Here is a 26,532-nt window from a genome sequence, read left to right as displayed (position 1 = left end):
GTATTGGCAAAAGGTTTCTCCCCTTTTGTAGACTAATCATTAACTTCTAGTTTTTCTGACAGAAATCCTTCTTTTGAGTAAAGCAGTCTTGCAACAGAACTCTCAGTATGAGCTTCTTTGGGAGGAAAGGTGGGATATAAATTTAATTAATATAGCTTCAGTGTAATTCTGGATGTTGTAGGCTGACATTAGTTCACATTCATGACCTATTAGCAGTTAAAACAGAAAACAAATGTAATCAGAGGAAAAGACAATCAAATGTAATCATGTATAACAACAACAACAACAACAACAACAACAACAACAACAACTAAATAATTTGATGTAGCTGAATGGAGCACATGTTCAGGAAAACTTAGTACTGTATTGCCTCCTAAGAAACTAAATGAATGCAGTCTTGTCACATACTTCTGTGATCTCATTAAGTATCATTGTTCCAGATTGCTATATTGTTCACCTTTTGAGCATGTAAATAAAGCTGATATAAAATGGCTTGTCATATTGCTTTATCTAGGAAATATTAAAATATGAGATGTTAGTATTCATGCTGTAGCATTCATTATACATTTTGCACTTAAAAAATAAAAATGTTCAAGTGGTACTTCTTATAAAGGTAAAGGGACCCCTGACCATTAGGTCCAGTTGTGACCGACTGGGGTTGTGGCGCTCATCTCGCTTTATTGGCCGAGAGAGCCGGCGTTTGTCCGCAGACAGCTTCCGGGTCATGTGACAAGCATGACTAAGCCGCTTCTGGCGAACCAGAGCAGCACACTGAAACGCCGTTTACCTTCCCACCTATTTATCTACTTGCACTTTGACATGCTTTCAAACTGCTAGGTTTGCAGGAGCAGGGACTGAGCGACGGGAGCTCACCCCGTTGCGGGGATTCAAACCACCAACCTTCTAATCGGCAAGTCCTAGGCTTTGTGGTTTAACCCACAGCGCCACCCGCGTCCCTGATACTTCTTATAGTGGGCATCAAATATTGAAGTGTTACTGAGGAAGGCCGCTCTCCAGTGATGTAAAATGTATGGGATGGGAGAGCAAGGGGGAAAGGCCAAAATGATACTTTAAGTTCTTAAAATATTTCCCTAGTTGTGTCAAATTACTAATGTTTCCTGGTGCTATTTTTTTCCTGGGTCTTTTCCTGCTCTCATTCTAACAGCATATTATCTTGTCTGAAATTCATTACGTCTACTGAAATCTGTGGGTGGAAGAAGAAAAGTGCAAGCCATTCTTACAACAACATTGCTAGTCTTTCTTCCTTAGATACCCATTCTGTCTTCAGAGTTGTTATCTAGCACGTAGCTGAAACTCACAGTTTTGAATGCAAAAACCAAAATTTTATTACATATATAAATACTTTCCCTTCCTCTCCAAAATAGAAGAGTCTATAAGAGCAACTCCCAAATAAAACAAGTATAAAATGGCTTCTTGGCTGCATTTGGCTGAACTACACTCAAACTCCATTTTAGGCGTAACAAATATGCACGCAAACCCGGAAGTGACCCATATATGTCATAAAAGATGTCACTAAAAGGGTGGAATGGGGGCAGGATGGGGTGTTTCAGTTGCCCGCTATTTCACACGTGTGTGGTGACTAAAAACTCTACCCAATTCCATTAGTGCCAATGAGTCTTACTGTCAGTGAATCCTTTGCTAAGGATCAATCAGGAACTCACTCTTGAGTTCCCATTTGTTCCTTTGGCACCATGTCCTTACCTGCCACATGTTTGACATCACATATGATGTCAGGTGTGGGTGGTTTGGGGAACACTGTCATGCCTAATTACACCCACAGACGAGAGATTCCCAACCCTTAATCTAATTTGTTCAAAGAGCACTGCCCCCATAAGTGCTCTTTATTTTGAAATCCCAGTATTGATTTGGTCAGCCATAAATATAGTCACCAACCAGCTCTTGATTGTTGCAGTGTTCACAGTGTTAACCCGTTTGCTTAGTCAAGATGTGGAAGGGATCAATTCTATACACAAGCAGTTAGTGTAAAGGAAGCTGGTGTAAATTAAGTCAGCTTAAAGTTACACCAGATCCAAACCCCATGAAGCAAGGAAGCTGTCACTGACTGATCCAGCCTAGGCCTGGCAGATGGAAAACAAGCCTTTAAAATGTTTGAGTTACACCAGCCTTTTTGCCAGGTTAATATACTGGATTGCCAGACTGAGATGAGGGGTTTACGATCCAGCTGAAGCCCCCCACCCCCAATCCTGCCGCTTCCTTGCCCGCCCCAAACACCCCTTTTCATGGCTTACACCTGTTCAGGATCCACTGGGCTCAAGTCACCTATCTGGTCCTGACTGGGCTGAGATGGGGGAGATAATGCTGAATTGAGGGTGAGAGAGGTAAGCCCAGTTTAGCCCAGCTGCACCAAGAACCTTCCAGCTCAGCTGCAGATCACCCCCAGCAGATCCTGCTATAGGATTTCTACATTATTATATCAAATCATGCTTTTTATAGTTGAATGTTCTAGAACTCTGTTGTTCAACCTTGGATCCCATGATGCTGTTGAACTACAACTTTTGCAATCCCTGGCCATTTCTAGAATATACCCTAAAGCCTGACTTGGGATAAGACACCTCCTGTATACCTACGCTGATAATATACATGGTATAATCCTGTTGAGTTCAGGTTCCCAATATAGGATTACAAATCCTGAATAATTAAAAGAATAAAGATTTAAATCCCCTCCCCTTAACATAAAATTGTTCTATGAAAGCTTTTATTTATAGTCAGCCTGTTTTTTAAAAATTACCTTTGGAATTTTAAATTTAAAACTGTTCTAAACAGTTGGAATCCATTTTCTTGTTTATCTTTTGAAGATGTGATGAGTAGCTGTTCAGGTTTTTTCTTTTTTTCAAAGCATTAATGAAAGAAAGTTGAATAGGGCAGATAATTATTTCTGTAAGTGGGAGGGGAAGAGATCTGAGCAGGAATGCTTCAAGCATTTTCAGCCTATTGTCCTCCATGATTGACTTGCTTTCCCAATGGAGCTATAAACTGGCAGTTTCCTTTATCTTCCCTGTAATAGTTGCTAAACGGCTTTATTGTGTTTGCCTCTACTGAAGGTACTAAAAGTAAATGAAGATATCTGCTTAAATTGAAGTGATATAATTATGTTATAGATACTTCTTGAGATACCATGTTTTATAGAAACATCACGATGCTGCTGGAAATGGCTCGCCACTTTAATTACACTTAGTTGGAACATAGTATCTCCTAATATGCTTATTTTTTCCTTTGTCTTTGTAAAATGGGTGATGCCACTCACTTGCTCCTAATAATATCTGGAAGATTTTAGCATGCAGTCAAGCTACTCTGATTTATGTTGACTGGGATATCATTTTCCCATTTAGAGTCAAGTGTTTTAGTTTCACTAGGCATTTTAGTTTTCACTATCAGTATTAATAAGTGAGTAAGCTTATATGCATTTTCTTATTTCTCTGTTCCTGGTTCATGGAGTAGTGAAATCATTGCATCTCATACAACAGAGTAAGAAAAGAGTTAAGTGAAGAAGCTAATTGTGGACTTTAATGTCTTTTTTGTGTCCCTTTGACTTTAGTGGAACCTATTCCTTAGTCAGTGTGCCTAGGATTGCAACAATGGAATGACCTGGTGAATTTCCTGTGAGGAGACTATCCTTCACATTCTCAACTTCTGCTTTCAAGGAATACCATCTTTTCTAAAATCTTGTAAGGTTTGCATCCAAGGAATTCCTAAATGAATAACATTTCTCTATATAGAATACAAGTACATGTAGCTTGTTATATGTAAAGTTCATATAAGTGTGTAGCTTTATGCAGGATAGGTATTGTCATGTGGTATATTTAGGCAACTGTAGGTGCCCTCAGATCCACCACTAATGCCTGCTCTGGGCTCCCCTTTTTAAAAAATCTGGCTCAGTGTTCTGAGCAGTGCTATGTCAGTGCAAATTACTGTTTGCGACATTTGCAACCTGAGACAAAGTGCTGCTACCTGCTACTTCCAGGTAAGCTTATCAGGACTCACTTGACAGAGAAGAAGCTCTCCAGTGGGTATTTTGCTCAGGGCCCCCTCCAAGACATAAGCCACCCCGGTTTTGTTATGTACAAGTATGCTTGTAAATTGATGTAGAGTAGTTTGCATGTGAGTTGACTTTTGCTGGTACAGTTGCTTCCATGTGCACCATGTTTAAGAATTAAAATGAAGTAAAAGGCAGCTCTCAGGCTACCTCATTAATCTGTAAGTTGCAGTATGAGGAAGTGTGGACTAATTTGTACTCCTTCATTCCACTTCACAGTGTGGTGCAGAACAGTGGTAGCCAACATGTTGCTCTCCAGATATTGTTGGATTCCAACTCCAGCCAGCATGACCAATGATCAGGGTTGGTGGGAGTTGTAGTCCATCAACATCTGGACAGTACCACATAGGGTACCGCAGTCCAGGAGGTGTAAATCAGAACATTTTGCTCCCAAATACGGAGTGGACAAACTTCTCCCTACTCCTAGTTGTAGCCTTAGTCATTTAACAAACATAGAACTTTTAAAAAACCCTCTGTCGTTTGAATGTTACAATGGTGTTTGTTCATGAGATGGCAGTTTTTTTAGAATACATTTTAAATACTGATTGTGATAAAAAATATTTTAGTAGATATGGGTAAGTAGTTCTTAAAACTAGGTCTTTAGTTCCAGGCTCTAAAGTAACTTAATGGGTATGTGTTTGGACACTTAATAATTTTAATTAGCAAGTCAGAAGAGGATTTCTGCGTTCTGGTATTTGGTTGGATTTATTTTCAATTTATTTAAGCCAAATTGTGTGGTTCTTCCCCCTCTACCCTGCTGTTTGAATGCTTTTCTGTTTCTAGGGGCCAAGGATTGGATTCTTACAGTGCGACAGGACTTTGGGGATTTCAGTTTCCCTGTGGGGAAATTGTAGGAAGAATCTGCAGTTCAAATGAAAAAAATGAACCAGCATGGTTGGATGTGCAATGCTTTTGAATACCAGTTGCTGGGAAATGTGAGCAGGGAGAGTGCTGTGGTGTTCATGTTCTGCTTGTGTTCTTCCTGGAGGTATCTTGTTGAGAATAAGATACTGGACTAGATTTACCTTTAATCAGTTCCATCAGGACTGTCCTTATTTTTGTATCCCCAGATTTGTATGTTTTCATACCCGTGTACATAGCCCATCTGCTTGGAATTTTTTCTATTCCCAGCTCCAAGTTTCCATCTTCTATTTATGCTAGCCTTCTATAGTCCTCTAGTTTGAGAGCACTGGGGTGTTGGGTGGAAATATAGTATGAAGTGCTAATATGTATTTTAGAAAGTAAGGTTTTATTTTTGACTGCCTTAAAACCTCTTTCACTTGCAAGTATACAGCAGTAAACAGATTTTGTGGTTACTAGTTTCAATTTTCAACCTAAAATGTTGGTTTTGGAAGTGTTGCATGTGATCAGTATCATAAAAATGCACGAGAACCTGCATAATTTGTTTAAAAACAAATTCTCAGATGGGGACATGGTGTTTTGAAGTCTCACCTTTTTCTTTTGAGTATATATACTTACTTTGCCAAATCTTTATTAGGCAATACAAATATAGGCCATCATTAAACATCCATATATAAAAGTTTAAAATATATACAAATAAACAGCTATGTAAAAAAAAAGATTTCCAAGTCAATACCAACAGATCTGATTTTGGAACTGTCTGGATTTGTGACAGTCCTTAAGTAAGTCAGAAAGCAGACTTGAAGGTTGGGAATGGAAATGGCAACGCAACCAGTATTTTATTCCATTGTGTGAATACCTGGTTCTGCACACATTGTCTCATACTTGATTGAACTTGGGAGCCCCAGGATATGTCTCAAGAAACTTGAGTGTATCTTATCTAAATCACTATTATATGCTTGTATCCATATTGGGATCCCAAAAAGTAGCTGGGATGATACTTTTGCTGGTATAAATTGGTTACCTTTCTGAAAATAAAAGTGAACTACCACTTTGCCTGTTTTATAGCACTTGTGTGATGGTTTCACTAACCTGAGTTGCTCTGGAATAAAATTCCGAGATATCTGTGCACCTTTACTTGTTGGATTTCTTGTCCTCTTATTTTCCATTTCTCTAATTTCTGGAAATTAGAGAAGACCAGAATTTTTGCCTTCTCATAATTTATTGAGAGTTTATTGGTTTTTGAGAGTTTATAGGAAATCAGGGAGAATAAAAGACGTTTCAGACTTATCTTCATCAGTGATAATAAGACTGCATCATCCACATACAGTAACAGTGGGACTGGACTTTGTTTGATTTTGGGGGCATGTGATTCTTTCTTTTTTTTTAATGTGCTCTGAAATATCTGATAAAAATAAAAAAGGGGAGCAAGAATACACCCTTGTTTTACACCTTTCATATTAAGGATGTTAGAAGAGAGGTGACCTTTGGTATTGTGTTTGATTTGACAGTTGTTAAAGGAATATAAATTCTGTGTTAAGATCAGCAAGCATTGATTGATTATTAACACTGCAAGCTTCTTCCACAATATCACACGAGAGTATATATGAAGGGGGAAGACATCTTTAGACATCAGTAATCTTACTACAACGCATGATGAGTGAAATCTACCTATATTTTTCTATGTTTAGCTTCATAAAGCAGATTGAATTTGTGTGTGTGTTTCTGTGGTGCAGTGTGTAGGACAGCTGGACTCCAAATTTTGGACTACAGCACTAATGGACCAGTGAAATAAATTTAGGCTGCTTTGATGGGTCTCTTTTGTCATGGCAATTGTCCCAGCAGCTTATTATAGTCAATAAGCTGAGAATTATCAACTTGTAATACCATTATATGTCAACCTTGTTCAACTGTCATAAAAATAATCTGCCCTGGCACTAGTAGTATTAATAAGCTTTTGATATTAGCGCCAGTAAGTATTTAATATTTGGAATAGTGGTACGAAACACACACACACACACACACAACCACACACACACACACACACACACACACACAATAGAATAATATCTCTCAGAAATATTACAGATCCCTTTGTTACGTGTATTTTATGCATAGTATATTGAATTTAAATTCTGGAGCAAGCCCCGAGTATAAATTCAGTTGTTCAGGTTGATTGCAGCTTATGCGTATTTTACTTAAATGATTTCCACATTGCATTGATTGTGAATAAATTAATAAATAAACAGAATGGGGGTGGTAGGCTCCTGCGAGAGTTTGTGATATTATTTATTAAATTTTTGTATTGGTCTTCATCTGTAGATCCCAGGGCAGTTTACAACATAAAATACAAAATGCGTAACATAATAATAATAAAAATATCTCCCCTCCCCCCCAAAAAATCCATTTAAAAGGTCATAGATTGTTTAATCAGCCAAATATCTGGTTGAGAGGAATATTTTCACCTTGCCTCTTGGGGCAAGGTGGATTGACCCAGTTTTAATGTACATTAACTAAAATAAGTATTATTGAATGTATTGCGATAGCTCAGTCAGTGGAGCTTGAGACTCTTCATTTCAGGGTCCTGGGTTCAAGCCCCACGTTGAGCAAAAGATTCTTGCTTTGCAGGGATTTGGGCTAGATGGCCCATGTCCCTTCCATCTCCACAATTCCATGATTCTATGATTCTGTTATAAACACAAATCAAGCTTTAAACAAACAAACAAATAGCTACAGTGTGCAGGCGGAAGAAACCAATGCAAAAAGATAGACGGCATAGGTGATGGCAAAGTTGTGCATGTTTAGTGCAAGTGTTTGGTTATATTGTTGTGCCCCTTTTTTGAACTTGGGCTGCTGCAAAATTCTACTCCAAGCAGTATGTAGGGTACAGTTTGATGATTCCACCTGAAAAGATGAGTAAGTGCAGTTATTGATGTCTTCTTGCTAGAACTGAAACATTTCCAGTGCATTCCAGTCTCCCGCCTGGATGAATCATCTGGTCATGCTGTTTTGTAGGTACAGTGGTACCTCAGGTTAAGTACTTAATTCGTTCCGGAGGTCCGTACTTAACCTGAAACTGTTCTTAACCTGAAGCACCACTTTAGCTAATGGGGCCTCCTGCTGCCGCCGCGCCGCCGGAGCCCGATTTCTGTTCTTATCCTGAAGCAAAGTTCTTAACCTGAAGCACTATTTCTGGGTTATCGGAGTGTGTAACCTGAAGCGTATGTAATCTGAAGTGTATGTAACCCAAGGTACCACTGTATAGTGTCTGGCACTATTAAAAAAAAGAACCAATGGCTCTGCATGACCAATAATGAATCACATCTGCTTGAGAACATCGAAAGCCTATATATGTAGTATTAAAGCCAATTGTGTTTTCTCTTACCTAGGTTTTCCTAGCTGACTTCAAACCATTGTTTCAAAATGAGGAAACCCTTCACATCAGTGCCAATGTAATGCAACCCAGTGGCATTTTGAGGACAGCTTAAAACGTGTTTCCTAGGAACAATTATAATTGTATTCAGTGTGCAGGGAATACAGTTAGCACTGGATGTAGGGCTGGTCATGTAATGTCAGGCTCTGTGTTGACATTATTCATGACCCAATCCAGTCATACTGGTTTATTGACAGCAGGGGCACTATCCTTTTTGGGCCTGTGGCCACATTTGCAAATTGTGGAAACTGTTGTGGGTGCCTAATTAGATAAGGGGAGACACCAGAAAAGGTCCTTCAGGCACAAGTGCACCTGTGGGGTATCATGATCCCTAACCTACAGGAAATCTGAACTGTTGGTTGACCAAGATTTGATTTGAATTTAGCTGTTTCTCATGATTTTTTTTTCCAACTAGAAAAAAATACATGCATATTTATATGTCTCTGTGTATTATGTATCTCCTTTGGGAGTTTATTTTGAAACTTGCTTTTAGTTGTTTTTATTGTATGTTTCTAAATCACTTTAAAATTTATGTAAAAGGCAATTTGTATAATAATAATGATGATGATGATGATGATGATGATGATGTGTGGAATTCATGCTCTACCCTTTCTTAATCCCAGTAGCCAAAAACAGTATAAGAAAGTTCCCCAGCTAAAAATTTAAGATTACATAGAAGCAAGTCCCAGGGAACTAAATGGGATTATTTCTGAGTAGATGTTCATAGTGTTGCACTGTGGAGCCAAATCAATTATTGGGTGTTGTGATAATTTTGACTATATATATGTGGAACTAATTTTGACTGTCAGTGAAGTATAAAGAAAATTAGTGACATACTGCAGTAATGTACTTCTCATATCCCTAAGAGGTGAAGAGTCCACTTTGGGAAAATATGGAGTATGTAAGAGTTGATTTTGCAAGGAATTAATGCAGTGAGCAGAATCCAAGTCTGCCTGAACAGACTTCTTCTCACACAATGTGACTTCGCCTTCATCCCTATGAAGTATCCTCCAAACCTCTGGGGCAGATTTTGAGATATAGCTGCAAGGAGAGGAAAGAATGAAGAAGTCTCATTACTTAAGTTGAAGTTATTTCTGATCTCACATGAATGGAGTGTGATGACAAACAATGGCATGTGGTGAAGCAGGAGGTAACTAATGAAGTTTGTGAAGACAGGAAGAGAGTATGAAAAGGACAGGAATTCATTTGTGTGCTTTGGCATTATGTATGAACTTACTTGATGCCATGGAAAAAAACTCAGGGTGAGCCAACTTTAGCAAAGTTCACTACCAATTTATAGAAGGTAAAGAAGAAAGAAAATGTTAACAGTATTCTTTAGACTAGAAGAATGGCAGCTGGCTCCTGCCTTGTGCCCACATTCGGTATTAAAAAATAGCACCATTGTATATATACTAAAATTATTTATACCTCAGTTATATTCAGCAAGGCATTTTGATGCTAGCTGTACTTGGGTGGTACAGACTTTTTGGCAAGTTCACTTTTAAAAGGCTGTGTTTATTACTGTAATTTTATTTATATTATGTTGTTTATGAATATTCTATATGAATCAAGTTTCTTGTCTTGAATCAATTAGAAGGTTTATTTTTATGGTGGAAAACACATATCTTAAATATATAAATAACAGAGAAAGAACCCATAACATATGCTGTAATGTTTTTATGCTTATATATTATGTCATTATACATAAACCATAAAATGTTGTCATAGGCCAGTCCAACAGAAATGTTCAAAGCAATACATTCCTATGTGGGGCTGCCCTTGGGTCTAGTCTGGAAGCTTCAGCTAGTGCAGAATGCTATGGCCAGACTGGTGATTTTTTATTAGATTGTAACTTATAAGAACATTATTACACATCAAATAAAATATCCCATCCTAACCCGGAAGATGGTGATTAAGCAATATCCTCCAACATAATATCCGCATAACATAATTTAGTTCCCACCCCAGACAACCATTTGCACGGAAAGCAAACCAAAGGGAGTCTTCTGATTTCCTTTTCACCCATATAACTTTTCACGCAGAGCTATATCAGTCAGTTGCAAAAGAGTCTTTATTCTTCAAACCCTGTTCCTATTTTATTTTATTAGTCAGTTTTTCCACAAGTGCTATTTGCTATACTTTATTGCACCAATTTGTCAAAGAAGCACTCTCCAAATTATTTCAGTATCTCATCATTATTAGCCTGGCTGCTAGGAAGAAAAAGAACATATTAGAGGTTTTAACCGTTAGTATTATCTCCCGTGAAAAGATTGAGTGGGATCAGCTCTGAACATTTGGGAGGGGGGCTGTCTGCTAATTTCCCATTCTGAGCTTGATAAGTGTGCATGACCCAAGGCCAAAGAAATAGGCATAGTCCTGTGTTGAGTTATGGCCTTCATCTGTGGGGTTCATATACTGATGGTGGTATCCTATGATGAAATGCATCATATCCTGTGCTCTGTTATGGTGATATGGATGGGCCAATTGGTAATGTGGAGATTTTATTTCTTTATTTCCATTAAAGTCAGTAGAAAGAAATTCCTACTGTGCAATGTTAATGGGGGTTGTGACCATGGATTGAAGAGGTATGGATATTTATGTATTCATGTATTTATTTATTTCCCACCATTTCCCCTGATTGTACTCAAGCCAGTTTACAGATAAAAATAAGAATCTACATCAGGGACAAGAGGGGAATAAAGATCAACATCGGGAATGAGGGAGGAATAAAGAGCTAATCTGGGAACAAGGGTGGAAAGAGACCAGTAGCGTCTCCTTCCACTGTAGCATTATGGTGGTGGGGCTGCTAAAGAGGCAGCAGATCAGGCGATGTGCTCCTTGGAGTCTGGATCTGCTGCCCCTGTGCATTCTACTGCCTGAGGACTTCACTGAGTGACCTCACCTTGCCTCATGGGTGCGCCAATCTTGAGATTGCCTCCATAGTTGAGTAATTTCATGGACCCTTCATGGTGGCATCCAAGTCTATTCAGTTTAATTTCTTTTGTGGGGAGAGATTATTGGTGGCTGAGAGGGGGAAAGCTAGGTACAGTTGGTTGCGCATCATCTTTTTCAAAATTGAATTATTATGTACCAAGGCTGCATAGAGCTTCAAGGCTTATGAGCTTCATCCTCAGCTTTGACAAGAGGCTTTTATACCACTTGTCATTTCTTTTAGTTAAAATGAAAACTATAAATGTACAAAACATCCATAACAATATGTCAGATGCACAACATAGTCATAATAGATAATAACAATAATTAGCAAAATGCCATTACCAATGGACACTGCCTGTTTAATTTGCATTTTTGTTGTTTTGCTAAAAATAACTCATTAGTCTGAAAACTTATCAGATCATGCTAGTAAGGCAAATGCTGTATGCTTATTAATACATGTATCATTGTTTCATGTTGTTTAATGTAGTTAATTGTCAGGGAACTGACATCGGAGCGAGAGGCGAAGGGGAGGCTCCTAGATGATGCTGGCGAAGGACCCAGCAGCAGGGGGAGAAACAGCTCAGTAGAGGGGGAAGCAAATCAGCGCAACACCAGGGATAAAGGGGGGCAGATGGGGGAATCGGAGAGAGGGCTCCAGGACTCTTCACTGGACCTCAGTGAGGAGGGCACAGGTCCTCCGCTACCCACGCCCTCCCTGCACAGAAGACTCCCGCACAGTGAGAGGAGGAGGAGACTGGGTGTCAAACAACTTTTATGTTGGAAGAGGTTCAAGAAACGCCCACTGACGGATTCTGCCTGCGACTGAGGCAGCCACGATGAGAAAGGGCTGTGCAGTCAGAAAGGTTTAACAAGGCAAATTAGCCTATAGAGGCACCAGTTTACGCACGAGTAACTCATACCCACTACATTAATAAATTACATTCATAGTTTCTCAAATGTTTCTTTCTACAGTATTGTGTACTCTTTGCATAAATGAAGAGATTGTGTTAACCTTTGGAAAAATGTGCCACATTTTATTAATCCATTATTTAAATATACATAGCCTGCAGTGTAGGGGATTCTTCAAACTTCTGAAAAGGTGGAGCGGAACGTTTGTCACTCTCAGCGCTATTCTGCGAACGTAAGGTGCTTGATGGAACTAGATAATGTGCTATTAGTGCTGACCGTTCCAGGACTAGCAGCTAAATGCACAAACTGTTACACAAATGGGATGGGGAAATGGCTTTTTCAAGGTGAGAAAACACACTTATAAGCACACTTATTGTTTTAAAACTCAGCACATATCCGAGACCTCTACAAAGGTTAAATGGTTATCTGTTACTGTAGAGAGGGTAACAGAAAAATTAAAATAAAATAAAGGGACACGATCTGCGCATTCGTAACTGTGAAGATTGTAAGAATATTCCCTAAACTTAATATTGTTGAGCATTTCTACCATGATAGATCTGAGCCTAGCTGTGGCAGTGTGGGTAATCTGTTGGAGAGGGAGGGTCAGAACTATCATGTCAGCTGAAATGTTGGAGTCTTATTTTCTCATCTCTTCTTATCAAAGTGGTAATCCTTTTAGAAACACCTTCTGATTTGTAGGGCATTTCGATAATGTTTTTGTTGGATTCCTTAGCATATATTTCCAGATAGGTTCATAGGAGTAAGTATAGTGGATTCAGATGATACTTGAAACAAGTAATAATGATTCAATAATCTGAGACTAGTTCTAGACAATAAAATTCCAGGCATGTCGTGCAGCAACCTTAGTGGCTACAAGTGAAACATGTCAGGCGCTCCTCTTTCTTTTGTTGTGTCAGTAACTCTACAGGCATCAGCATGCAAGGCAAAACTGGCAAGCACCCCACTCCCTTCCAGTAACTATTTCTGTATAGGTGATTTGTATTCCAGTCTATTTCTGTATAGGTGATTTGTATTCCAGTCTTCATTAAAACCAGTCCCAGAATGGGGTACCACATAAGGTTATGTAATGCATCATCTGAGGCCCTTCTTTGTGTGCCTCCTCCATGAGAGGTCTGGAGGGCGGAAACATGAGAATGGACCTTTTTCTTGCAGTGGCTCCCAATTTATGAAATGCTCTCCCCAGCGAGGCTCACCTGGCAACTTTGGTTAACATTTTATGGCTTTTTAAACGTGTTTGTAGGAGGGAAGGTTATTGGTTTTTGTTTTATTATGTGGTTCGTGTTCTCATTTTGTGTTTTTATGTTGCAAGCCACTCTGTGATCTTTGGATGAAGGCCGTATACACATTTAATTAATTAATTATAACAACAATATTAAAAAAATAAAACCACAGCAACAAATTAAATTTACACCACAACACTGGATGAGTGACAAAACATCTCCAGCCAACCAACCAAATTCCTCTTCCGTAGCAGTGAGGATGACTGTCTTTGTCACTTTCTCACTAGGACATCTAATTTTATTGTTTCTTGCAGCTTCCAGACATTCTTAATGTCTGAGTTGGAGTTCACTTATTTTGGAATGCAGAATAAGATGGTCATCAGATGGTCAAGATGGGGTGGAGCCTTGGGGTGGAGGTGGGGAAACAAAAGAGTTGAAGCCAGTCACCTGCTGAAGCCCTTGCTGCAAAAATTCCCATTCTCACGACAATTTTATTTTTTGTTCTATGACTACTTGCGTGTACGTTTCTAAAGGACATGCTGATTACTGCAAATTTGGCAAGGAATATAAGTGTGTTTCTCCACTAGAGTTGCAAAATGAACAGAATGGAGACTGCAGTCTGGTTACTGGTATATAATAAGAATAACATCGAAGCTGATATGACACCTCATACTTCTGTAATTATTACTCTGGCAGCTTTCCTAATGCATCTGTAATGATTTACTTCTGAAGAGCCATTCTAGTTACAGAGTGTGCTAGAGCTATTCAGTGTTTAGAATTAGTTTTCACATAACGATTGTTGAAGTTGGTCTCTTACAATTTAGGTCAGGGAAGAATATGTGTGCATACTGAAGTAACAGCTTGCAGGCCCTCAAGGTAGGCAGATTTCTAAGGAGAGAATGCAGAAAGCATTGTATAATACTTTGTTCATATCTTTTGGGCAAAGGAATGGATCAGGAAAGTGCTGCAATAATCTCTCTTTAAACTACATTTTAAAAATTGGAAGTGTAGTAATCTATAAAGTTTTGGGAGACTGCAGTTATTTAGTTACTATTTTAATTTTTAAAATTGTATTCATTGACTGTCCATCAACATATATTCCAATAACTGACCAACACGTAGCATGTCCATATATTACAAAAAAATGCAAACTACTGTAGTAATCACAACATTAAATTTGCTAAAACCATAATCATTTCAGAATATTGCCTCCTGAAGAGATGCATTTTCAAACTCTGGTGGTAACTAGCCAATTAGAAGGCAACTCAAATCTCCTGGCAGAGATCATTCCAGAGCTGGAGCACCACCACCGATAAGGCCCTAACCTGAGTCACCATTTTATGAGCTTAATGCAATGGCAAAACTATCAGCAGGGGCCCCGCCGCATATCTTAACTTATTGGAAGGAGCACTTCTTCAAGTATTTGGGTCCCATATGATCAAGTTCTTACAGGTATTATGAGGCACCTGTAGTAGTGCCAATTCTGCTATCAAAGCTGTGGAAGTGGGCACACATGGGGTAGGGTGACCTTATAGGTTAACTGGTTCCAGGCTGTCAATAGTATAGAAGTATGAACTCGGCCCAGCAGCAATTCAGCAACTGGTGCAGACCTCTGAGCACAGGGTGTTACTTGCCAACAAAGCCTCCTTCCCACATGTCTTAGTCATGGATTGTCATGAGCTGTTGTAAGCTTTACTTATTTATACTTCACACAAAAAATTATACATGCTTGATTGTAATAAAATTTCAAAGCAGTGTATGGAAAGAGTAAAACTACAAATATCAGTTAAATACAGCTATAACATTCAAATTATTGTTAAAATCAATGAGAAGCTAAAAAAAAATTAAAATGCCTCAACATGTTGTAGAAAATAATGGTGTTGTTGTTGAAGAACAATGTTTACTTTTTATTCTGCTTACACATAGTCACAGCAAGCTTCAATGGGGTGCTTTCCATAAGAATGCTGTTTTACTGTACAGTGTTACCTCGGGTTACATACGCTTCAGGTAATAGTACTAGTTATAGTACCTCAGGTTAAGAACTTTGCTTCAGGATGAGAACAGAAATTGTGCTCCGGCGGCACAGCAGCAGCAGGAGGCCTCATTAGCTAAAGTGGTGCTTCAGGTTAAGAGCGGACCTCCGGAATGAATTAAGTACTTAACCCGAGGTACCACTGTATTCACTTTTCAAAGAAATTCTGTATTTTTGTATGCTCTGGTCTCAAAAATATGAAAAAATAATTTTATTGATTTTCTGATATGTGGATCACAGTTCAGATGTAAATGAAGTGAACCTGAGAATGGAACAGTTGAATTTGAATCATGGAATGTAAATACAAAGTGTGGTGTAGTGGTTAAGAGCGGTGGACTCATAATCTGGGGAACTGGGTTCACATCTCCGCTTCTCCACATGCAGCTGCTGGGTGACGTTGGGCTAGTCACACTTCTTTGAAGTCTCTCAGCCCCTCTCACCTCACAGAATGTTTGTTGTGGGGGAGGAAGGGAAAGGAGAATGTTAGCAGCTTTGAGACTCCTTTGGGTAGTGAGAAAGCGAGATATCAAATCCAAACTCCTCTTCTTCTTCTTCTTGCACAGACTTGTGTAGCTCAGGCAAGACTGCAGATACACTGTTTAAAAAAATATGGCAGCAACAAACTAGCTAGGTAAGGTGGCAAATAGTGACATGCGTGTCATTAGAACTCTCCGTAACTAATGTTGCTGACAGACTATCCAGATGTTTCATTGTTGCTGGATATTATTTCTGGGTGTGCCAACAGCTGGAAATTCTATGACCATGTCTTAGCTTCTGTGTTGGGCAGCTGAAGAGCAATCTGTGTCAGCTGCAAATGTTTCATATCTTTTTGAAAATTAATAGGGCATAAGCTGAATTTGGTTTGAATTTTTCACTTGGAAATATATACATACATACACAGTCCTAATCCATGCAGTATTGGACAACTGAGAGAACTGTGTGATATGCATGTGCTTTATTATGTTAAACTGACAATAAATCCCAGGCCAGCTCTTTGATACTGGGTAGAAATTGATAACACCTTATGACTTGTAAAGAGTTTACATTTGATTTATAGAAGATTATAGAGAAGTAGCATCAGCAGCTTTCCATGTTCCTTCTGTCCAAACACTGTTCAAAGCCATAGTTGGGTGTCTTACCAGCTATTCGTTCCTATAGAGAAAAGCATAGTTCTTTTAGGCATCTTTCTTAGAATCATAGAAGGGACCCAAGGGTCATCTCATCCAACCCCCTGCAATGCAGGAATTTCAGCTAAAGCATCCATGACAGATGGCCACCCAATCTCTGCTTTAAAACCTCCAAGGAAGAAGAGTCCACAGCCTCCCAAAGGAGACTGTTCTTTATTTCCCCCTTTCTTTCTTTTTTGCACAGTGCCAGTGAACTGGTGTCAAGGTCTCACTTGAACAGTTTAGGATTGACTGGCAGGGCAATGGGTTTGTTTTACAAACAAGAAACTATTAAGTGTTCATTTTAGGAAACATAACAATAGGGAAGATGGCAGAAAGTGGTGGTGCATGTGGTATAAAGGAGAAGCTTTGTGCCTATGCAGAAATAAGGAAATATTTCGAGGCATTTGCAGGATGTTGCAGGATCTTTACTGTTGCATTACAGTAAGATGCCTTTGACCCAGATCCACCTTGTGAAAACTTCAAGATGACTGAAAGCAATCATTTTTAGTCTCTAATAACTCTCCTGAGAATGCCACTATGCCACCATATAGCAGCATTTCCAGGGGAATTCTTTCCCAGGAATTTGGCCAGAGCATCAGTAAGGCTCTCTTGATCTAAACCATGGGTAGGCAAGCTAAGGCCCAGGGGCCGGATCCAGCCCAATCGCCTTTTAAATCCGGCCCGCAGACTGTTCGGGAATCAGCGTGTTTTTACATGAGCAGAATGTGTCCTTTTATTTAAAATGCATTTCTGGGTTATTTGTGGGGCATAGGAATTCATTCATTTTTCCCCCCTTCGAAATATAGTTTGGCGCCCCACAAGGTCTGAGGGACAGTGGACTGGCCCCCAGCTAGAAAAGTTTGCTGACCCCTGATCTAAACAAAAATAATGAAAATGTGTTTTGGAGGGAGGGATCCTCAGCCACTATGCAGGATAAGACAATGAGCATAACCAATTCCCAAGCAAGAAGCCCTTAGAGCTGTAATTCTGCAAACATTCTAGTTAGCAAGAAAACCCAGCAGAATATTCAATAAAAAGTGGCATATAGGGACTAGGAATGTCAAGGAGGATTGTAGTACTTCCCCCATTTATTATCTTACCAAAACGTCCTGTTGTTGTTGTTGTTGTTGTTGTTGTTGTTGTTGCTATTCTAAATCAGAGCAATATAGGATTTTGAAGAAATTTAAATGTTTTTTTAGCTGGGGGGGGGAGGGTGTAGTAGAATCTTCCACTGCCATGCTTCTCCATTGGCAACATTTTGAACACTTTCACATGTTACAAAGCCCATGATCCAACAGTCTTAGAGTTTTCACAGAGATGCAGGAAAACAGAGAGCTATAAGGTCAGAAAATAACAGAGCAAGAAAACAATAGGAGGCTTTGTGAGGACCCTAATTTGACTTTGGAACAAGTTATTGGCATCACTAACTTCAACTCAAGAGAGCGTTAAGGCCCACATATCACCCTGATTCACATTGTTGCTTGTCCCAGACAGAGAGCAGATAGAAACCCCTAGTTTTTACAACTTTATTCCCTTTTATATTTGAGGATGCATTTGCACCAGGAACAAAACTCATCAGTTAAACTATTAGCAAAGGTTATTTATTTCTTTTTAAAAAGTTTCTTCTTTTCAAATAACAAGGCAAAGTATAATTAGCATGACATGTGCCCAACAAGGCATGAATAAATAGATTTACCAAGGAGTCAAGCTCTCAACTGCTTGATGCAAGTTGTGCTGTACTCCTGACAACAACACCAAGCACACTGTCTTTGCTACTAAAATTGCCACCAATAATAAAATGTCTTGGATGTATTACAAAACTCTTAGCAGCCATCGCCACCAAATTACACGGGGTCATTTGTATGACTCTACCAAAAATGCCAAGCGATGGGGAAGACCTACTTTAATGCCTTGAACCCTCTCTTCCTCAGCCAACATTCTAGCTCAATGGTTCTCAAACTCTTTTTTTCTTGGCCGCACTTTTAGAATAAAAATTGGCTCACGCCAGACCAATTTTTTTTATTGATAAGAAGTATATTGGGAAACAAAGAGAAACAACTCTTAGCAGTGCTTGATTTATAACCTAGAACACAACTACTTTATAATCGGATCATGGGACACTCAGAAAGTATAAAACAATGTAGCTATGTAAGAACATGAATCATTCCCAAAATATAATGATAAAGGATCCCCTTACATATGCATTTTTAAGTATATATACAAATTCAGAGGTGTGAGCTTCCTTTTGCTGGGTAATCTCATGTATATTAGATCTAATTTGAAACGGACTCTTTATCTCCTCGTTAACACACACAAAACCCCATTCTTTTTTCTGATCTTGTCGGAGTTGAAAATCCCTATTCACAGCAATAGGTTGTGGAGATCTGTAGAAGAATAGCCAGTGCTCTTGAATATCTATCCATATTCTGTAATACACAAACACTAGACTAGACTAGACTGGACTGGACTAAAATGTTTAAATATTTCTTTGATTGTCCTTGACTCTTCCCAACCTACTTCCCATCCTCTTCTACACCAGTGTGGTGTGCCACATCCTTTGAGAACCACTATTCTAGCTTCTGATTTGCTAATCTGAACATGAGTCCCTTTTACAAAAGAAAAGGGGGTACTTAAACAATTGGGCCAGTTGCTTGCTTAAAACATGACTGCAGGTTGATCCTGGTAGACAGAAATTCACTCTTCATCAGATGACAAATTATAAGAGAAGAAACAGATAAATATAGCATAAAAATATCTAGACAGATTCCTCCACAGTGTTGGTAAAAATGGTTGCCAAACAAGGCTTCAGTTTACATGTTCTTAAAGTCATTACTTCAGGCCATTTCACACGTCAAGAGGACATATCTTCAGGTCTTGGAATAGCCCATCAGTTTGCTGTGCAGCCATCAGGTATAATTCAGCACAGATGGGTGGGAGAAGCTCTCCCTCCTTTTTAAAAATAAGACATTTTACTTTTGTAAACAAGACCATAGCCCCCCACCTTCTGGGTTGGTTACAGCAGGACAAGCCATTAATAAAATAATGCACTGGAGCTGAATAATCACACCTCCGCCAGAGAAGAAAACATATTAGCATTTAAATTAAGAATCCTGAGAGGGCTAGGCAGAGTAGACAAGGTGCACAAAAACTCTTTGGGAGATCGTGGTCGAGAAATAGTTACAGTACAATGGGCCACTCGGTGTGAAACACTTGGGATTAAATAAAGTTAATGCAATATTATATATCCAGTAGGTTAACTTTACTTTGCTTACACTTAAAACAAGGTTTGGACATTTCATACCAACTAGACCAGGGGTCTGCAACCTTTAAGACAAAAAGAGCCACTTGGACCCGTTTCCGAAGAAAAAAAAACTGGGAGCCGCAAAACCATTGTGACATTTAAAACAAATATATCTCCGGAGCCGCGATCTGACAGCGGGCAGGAAGGTGACGTCGGGACGGTGCGTGACTAACGCACACACCGCCCCCATGCGACGTCACAGCCAGTACAGCGCCCGCCACAGTGGGGAGTGTCGGGGCGCACAATGTGCCTCCTCCCCTCGCTAGTATCCACCCCGGAGCCGCGGCAAAGGTGTAAAAGAGCCACATGCAGCTCCGGAGCCGCGGGTTGCTGACCCCTGAACTAGACCAAGATAATAACATCACTTGCCTGAGTTATTTGTGCATCACATTTTATCCTGAATGGAAGAAGCACCTCACTTCGTTGGGTTGTGTTAGGCGAGATCCTCAGTAGAGGCTGGTTCATTTGAGAGAATGGGATACTGTTCTACCACCTTCAATCTGCCATCAGCCAGACTCTACCTGTCTGCTTTCTTTCTTAGGACCAGTGCATGGGATAACACTGCTTGTCAGCTTCCATGTCCTTGGTCTGTGTTGCCCCTAACTCAACAGAGAAAAGATTAGCGATGAAATTAGAAAAAGTTGGCTCCAACTCTCAATGGCTTTGGCTCTGTCTACTATTGATCTCCTTGCCTTCTGTCCTGTTAGTCCCAGTGAGTCCCAACAACCATTGCTTGCCCTTCTTTTCTATATACATTTTAAGGGGGTGAAATGCTTGTAAATTTGTCTATTCATTGAAAACATGTTTGACATAAAATAGCAAAACCATTTCACTACTCCCATTTGCCATCTTATGGATAGGATGAAATGTGTTGGCAGTGTATTAGTGTATTTGGATTAAAGTTCCCAGTGTTATAAATATTACACTTGTAAATATGGGCTTTGGATAGATTTTGTATAGTTGAACTGAAAATACATTTTCAAGTTTATTGACATGACACTGGGAGTTCTTTCTAAAGTAAAAAATGTGGCATGGAAAGGCATAATCAGAAAAATACTGTAATCCTTAACAAATAATCAAGGCCACAACATAAAAAACTGTCTAGTTTCACATTCACATTGGAGGTGTGTGCATGTTATAAAGAAGCTACTGTTGGGAAAAAAACAAGTGTTGCAAAACGTTAAAAATTAATCATCATTTCAGATGTGAGTATAACATGATAGAGGGATCTTGCAGAGTCTTTATTAGAATAAAGTTGTGCCACACTGATAAAAATTAGTCTGCTTTTGATTATTCATTGAATAAATTAATTTGGTGGGTTAGTTCTTGTAATGGTTATAAACTGTATTTTTGAAATACCAGAGATCTAAGCTTACGTCAGCAGTAGTCTTTAATTGTTCTAAAATGGCCAGTCTGTATGCAACAAGCATGCATTTTACCAAAAAGCAAAATTGGAAAACAACAAAAACTTGAGGGGGAACATAATTTTTTTTCTATTTTAATGATTTCTCTTACAATTTTGTCCCAAAATGAGACCACCAGAGGGCATTTCCTCCCTAAGTGAATATACATGCCTCTCTGCTCCAGCTTTCAAAGGATTTTGTGCCCATCATGTAAGCCAGTTGAACTGCAGTACAAAACCATCTGTGTGAAAATCAATTTGAGGGGTTTCTTTTGCCAGACTACTCCAGAGCTCTAGTATTATTTCCCCTCCAATGCCCTTCTCCTGTTTTGACTTAACCCTGTCACTATCTCAGTAGTTGCTTCAATCAAGATGTTATAGATTTTTGGAGACCAAATCTTTTGGGTATTCTCTGTCTCCAATATTACCAGTTCAAAGAGGTTTAGGTACTTGCTCTTTTATTGAAATGCCATACTTGGCGTAGTTAAAGCCATATAGTCAATATGTTTTGTAATACAGTTTTTAATTCTACTTCTGTAAATGACTTCTTATTAGTATGAGCCTGTATTCACCCCTGCAGATTATTGTCATCAATCAATCAATGGTATAAATGCTTTTACATTTTAGATACAGACGAACAATTCAATGACTTCGTAGATAAGTGTTTGTGATGCCCATATTATTTATTTATTCAGTTGTAAATGTTTTGTATCTTTTTAAAACACCAAATATTTATCTACGATGGCCATCTCTACAAAGCTTGCATTTGACATTCCTAGACACCAACATCAAATCTTTAGGAACTCTGTTGTTGCTTTGCTCCTGGATTTTTGCAGCCCTGCTCTACAAAAATGCTGGGAACATTTCCAGGCTGCTTACAGAGTAGGTATGCTGGTAGCACTATTTTAGCAGAAATGAATCAGTCTGCCTGGAAACCTACTTCAAAGCTACAACTGATGATGAGCATATCTGATTTGGGAAAAATGAAAGAGTGGAGTACTTAAAATGTCTTAAATAAAGCAATGTATGGCACATCTAAATGGTAGCTTCTTGGAAGCTATTAGATATGATTTTGCTGCCATATGTATGAAGATTTATATAAAATCTAGTAAATCACAGGGCTCCTCCTGCAAATCTGTCAGGATTAATTTTCTGCTCTGTGAAGCACAGCAAGTGAGACAGTGAAGCCGAATGACATTTTACACAGTATGTGCTGCCAGCCTCTTGATGCCTATGGCAGTGACTGAATCTACAGCAAATGGGCTAACAATGGGTCAACAGAATTGATTATATAATTCCTTCTTAAGATTCCTCTCTTTGGAACTTTTACCACTGTCAAGAGGGATGATCGGGGAAAGAGCTGGCGATCTATAAAATCCATTTCATTCAGCATTGTTTGATGGAGGAAGGGTCATAGCTAAGGGACAGAGCATCTTCTTGGCATGCAGAAGTTCCTATGTTCCATCTCATACATCTCCAGGTAGGGCTTGGAGAGACCTCTGTCTGACATCTTGGAGAGCCTCTCCCAGTCAGGTGGACAGTACTGACCTAGATGAAACAGTGGTCTGACACAATGTAGTGCAGCTTTCCATGTTCCCATAATACTATTTCTAAGGTGACTTCTGTACTTCATTTTATCTTATTAGTTTGAACCTAGAAAAATATAGAGAGCATTTTACATGGAATATTTGTATGTTAGGTATTGGTGCATCAGGTGACCATAGGAAACACTTGCCCTGTGGCATATATTAAAATATTATAGTAAAGCAAAGCCTTCAATTAGTTTTAATGATAGTGGACAGCTCCCTCTGCCTGGGATATCAAGTGAATACAAACAGCAGCCAACCAGACATCTCTAAGAAGCCCAGAAGCAGGATGTGACTGCAATAAACCCTTCTCCACTGTCCCCTCCCCACAACTAGTATTTGGTGGAATATTGCAGTGTGTCCATCAGGAGTGGTCCTGTTTAGGGCATCACCTAGACACAAACAGGAGCCCTACAGCCAGACCTTGAAGAGATTTGTGACTGCACATCTTTCCTTTTTCGAAACCTCCATGTATATTTTGGTGGGGTGTTTTTTAACCTCATGGTACATATCCCCCAACCCTACCCACCCCCCATCCAGGATGCTACATGCATTAACAAATGTGAGCAAGCCCAATCTCTCCATTTTGCTTTTGTTCTCCAAGTCAATCAAATCTGTGTTCAACATACAGTGGTACCTTGGGTTACAAACACCTCAGGTTACAAACACTTCGGGTTACAGACTCTGCTAACCTGGAACTTAAATGTAGCTAAAGAGATGTCACAGATACAGTGTCAAGCATTACTAAGTCCAATTTGATATGCACTTTATTTAAAGCAGAGAAATTATCTTTTGTGCAATTTTTTTCTGCCATCACTTTGCAGATAAAAAGAATGGGGGAAAATTATATAGCAATTTTCTCAGCTTCTGTTGACCCTGTCAGCATAGCCCCAATAGTATTTAAACCCTTACATGTGGCTTATAATTCATCCATGATCACTCATGCTGAGCTTAAATTTATAGCTCAGAGAAATTAATCTCTCTCATTAAAATATGCAAGTTTTTATTATGAAAAACTGGCAAATATAAACACCATGAAATCATTTAGACTTTAGGATGCTGTAAATAGCTTCTCTTATTATTCTAACAATAAAATAAATGAAAATATGTAAGATCTAGAGATGCCACTTGGGGGCTGTTTTCAAAAACATCTGCAAAATAAGTAGTCACACATGTTGATGGACAGAGCAATTGTATACTTGAGTTAACCCAACAGAGGGGAAATAAGATTTGGCAGAAGTCCTGATACAGCAGTGGAATATGAGTGGAATAATGCAATGACAGAGACTCTAGTCCAGATACACCAGCAGATCACCTCCTCAGTGTAATTGTTTTCCCAGCAAATATACATTGGCAGATCATTTAGACTTGAAACCAGACTGCCTTTGGAGCCAATATGAGGTTGTTTTCAAACCCAGCTGCCATGTTTTGGGGCATTTTTAGAGGGGGGATCTACAGTTTAGTGAGAGAAGCATTAAAATCCCCAGTGTGCCGTGATCGCCATGGACCCCCCCTCACTTAATAGAGATTACCATTGGGATGAGGATGGTTAACCCTGTATTGGGCATGGTGCGGGGGGGGAGGGAGGGCTAAAATGGTTTTGTCAAACCTAATTATTGGGGAGGGATGAAAATGAATGGTGGATAACAATGGATATAAGAGGCATAATAAAAAAATGAAAATGACAGGTACCATGTCAGTGCTTCTGTTGGTGAAGTGTTAATTAAAGGGAAGAATGCCAAAAAGAAAATAGAAACTGTCAAATCTGGAAACAAATAATCAGTGGCATTTCTTGTAAGCTAGGATTGTGACCTATTTTAGTTGATAATTTGTTAATCGCCCTGAGGAAAGTAGTAGGTGTTTATGGGTATAAGAAGTAGGGGCTGCTGGAATTAAGAGATGATGCTGAGGCTGTGTTAATATGACATGAAGGTGGGGTTTAGCTGCCCCTAAACACCTTCCTTTCATCTGCCTCCACGTCACCATGGTAACGCTGTGGTAACTCCAATTACATAACGTTGCTTTGATCATATTTTTTCCTGTGCAATCACTGTGCCCTCTCCCATCCAGCAGCTGATGCTGTCAGGGAAAGCAACAAAGTGATCAGAGGTTCTGTACTTTCCTGAGAGGCAGGAACCAATTGTTCCCATCCCTCTTCTTAACATATTAATTGAGCCCAGGTTAGGAGGCACTGGAAAAAACTACACGATTGACAAGTTATGCAAGGTGTACTGGATTCACAGTAAGTCCTCCCAGGAAAGGGGGTGAGGTAAGTAAAAAATCAACTAGTAAATCATCCCTAGTCTGCCTCTCTGGCCCAACACCTGGTGCAGGCCCCTTGAGCCCTACCCAAGATCAAGAGATTTCCTGGTGAAGAAGATGATGCTTCTGTGGACAATAGCAACAGCTACCTCCATGCCCCCATCTAACCTGGAGCTGTACCAGATATGCACAAGGTGAGTTGAGTCAAGGCTACCCAACTCACCCATCCAAATCCTGGTAATACATGCCAGGTTAGCCCCTTCCACAACCAAGTTGCAGATGAGCATGGACTTTTTATGGACTGACCTGGCAGACCAGACCAGAGGGCTCAATGGATAAGCTGTCAGTAACTTTTGGAGGAGTAGGCATAGGAGAGCTGAAATGGGGGACAGGAACCAGATGCTTCAGCTGAGTTCTTCAAGACAGTTCTTCTAGAGCAGCAGTTCTCAAGCTGTGGGTCCCCAGATGTTGTTGGACTACAACTCCCATCATCCCTGAGCTCTGGCCTTGTTAGCCAGGGGTGATGAAAGTTGTAGTTCAACAACATCTGGGGACCCACAGCTTGAGAAAGGCTGTTCTAGAGAGAGACTCTCATTCTCAGGAAGATGGTAGTTTGATACATTTCCTTCTGAGTTACTACTTTTGTTTCTATTTAATTTTACTTCAGATACTAATGAATCCTCATGAGTATGTGTGTCACTGTCCCAATAACCTTTATAGAAAAAAAAAGAAGCTGCTTTGAGAGCAGGGGGAATTTAGATCAGAGGAGTAGGGAGATTCGTAACAGTTTAACGTTTAAAATGCCCACCACCTACTGGCTCCTAAGTTTTCTCCAGTGTCTCTTCCACCTCACAGGCTTCAGATATGTTTAAATACATATTTTGAATGCTATGGTGTGGTGTGGTGGTGGGGAGATGTTTGCAGTGTGATTTGGAGTGGAGAAATGGTGAGTAGGAAGAGAGTTACATGCCCCCTCCTACAGCGGCTCAGCCATTGTCAAGTTAATGCTCCTAAATTGGATTCTATTTTCTTTTCCCTTTTTAAAACATGCATTGTGGCATTGTTACATATGTTTGTGTGTAATATATTCTTTGCTGTAGTCTTTCAACAACAATCTTGTCATACTTGTGTTGGGATCACACTTAACATTCAGAAGAATTGTTATTTCCCTTTTGAACCAGAAAATTAAGACAATGCTACTGCTACCTCTTTGTAATATCTAGTGAATACAGCCTCCTTGAAAATTGCCATGTGTATTCGAGGGTGGGTGGATGAAGTATTTCCACCTGTGAGTGTTCGGATTCTTTAAAAATGTTAATCATGGCTA

General features: G+C 39.4%; 1 protein-coding gene across 12 annotated transcripts in view; it reads left to right on the top strand.

Moving 5' to 3' along the window:
* The window catches only part of DLGAP1 (DLG associated protein 1), a 307,198-nt gene that overhangs the window by 18,170 nt on the left and 262,496 nt on the right, over positions 1-26,532 (top strand). Inside the window, exons 1-2 of one of the 12 annotated variants that reach the window (XM_081013094.1) lie at positions 2,530-2,625; positions 3,578-3,707. The exons of 8 other annotated variants lie outside the window; for them this stretch is intronic. The gene's annotated coding sequence lies outside the window, so the exon portion shown is untranslated. Of the gene's footprint in view, positions 1-2,529; positions 2,626-2,814; positions 3,084-3,577; positions 3,713-26,532 lie in introns of those variants that run through there. 3 more of the 12 variants (XM_081013093.1, XM_081013092.1, XM_081013095.1) reach the window with 3 other exon arrangements.

Source organism: Podarcis pityusensis, assembly GCF_964106645.2.
Source record: "Podarcis pityusensis genome assembly, chromosome: 7".
Taxonomy (NCBI): Eukaryota; Metazoa; Chordata; class Lepidosauria; order Squamata; family Lacertidae; genus Podarcis; species Podarcis pityusensis.
This window is presented reverse-complemented; position numbering and strand designations above follow the sequence as displayed.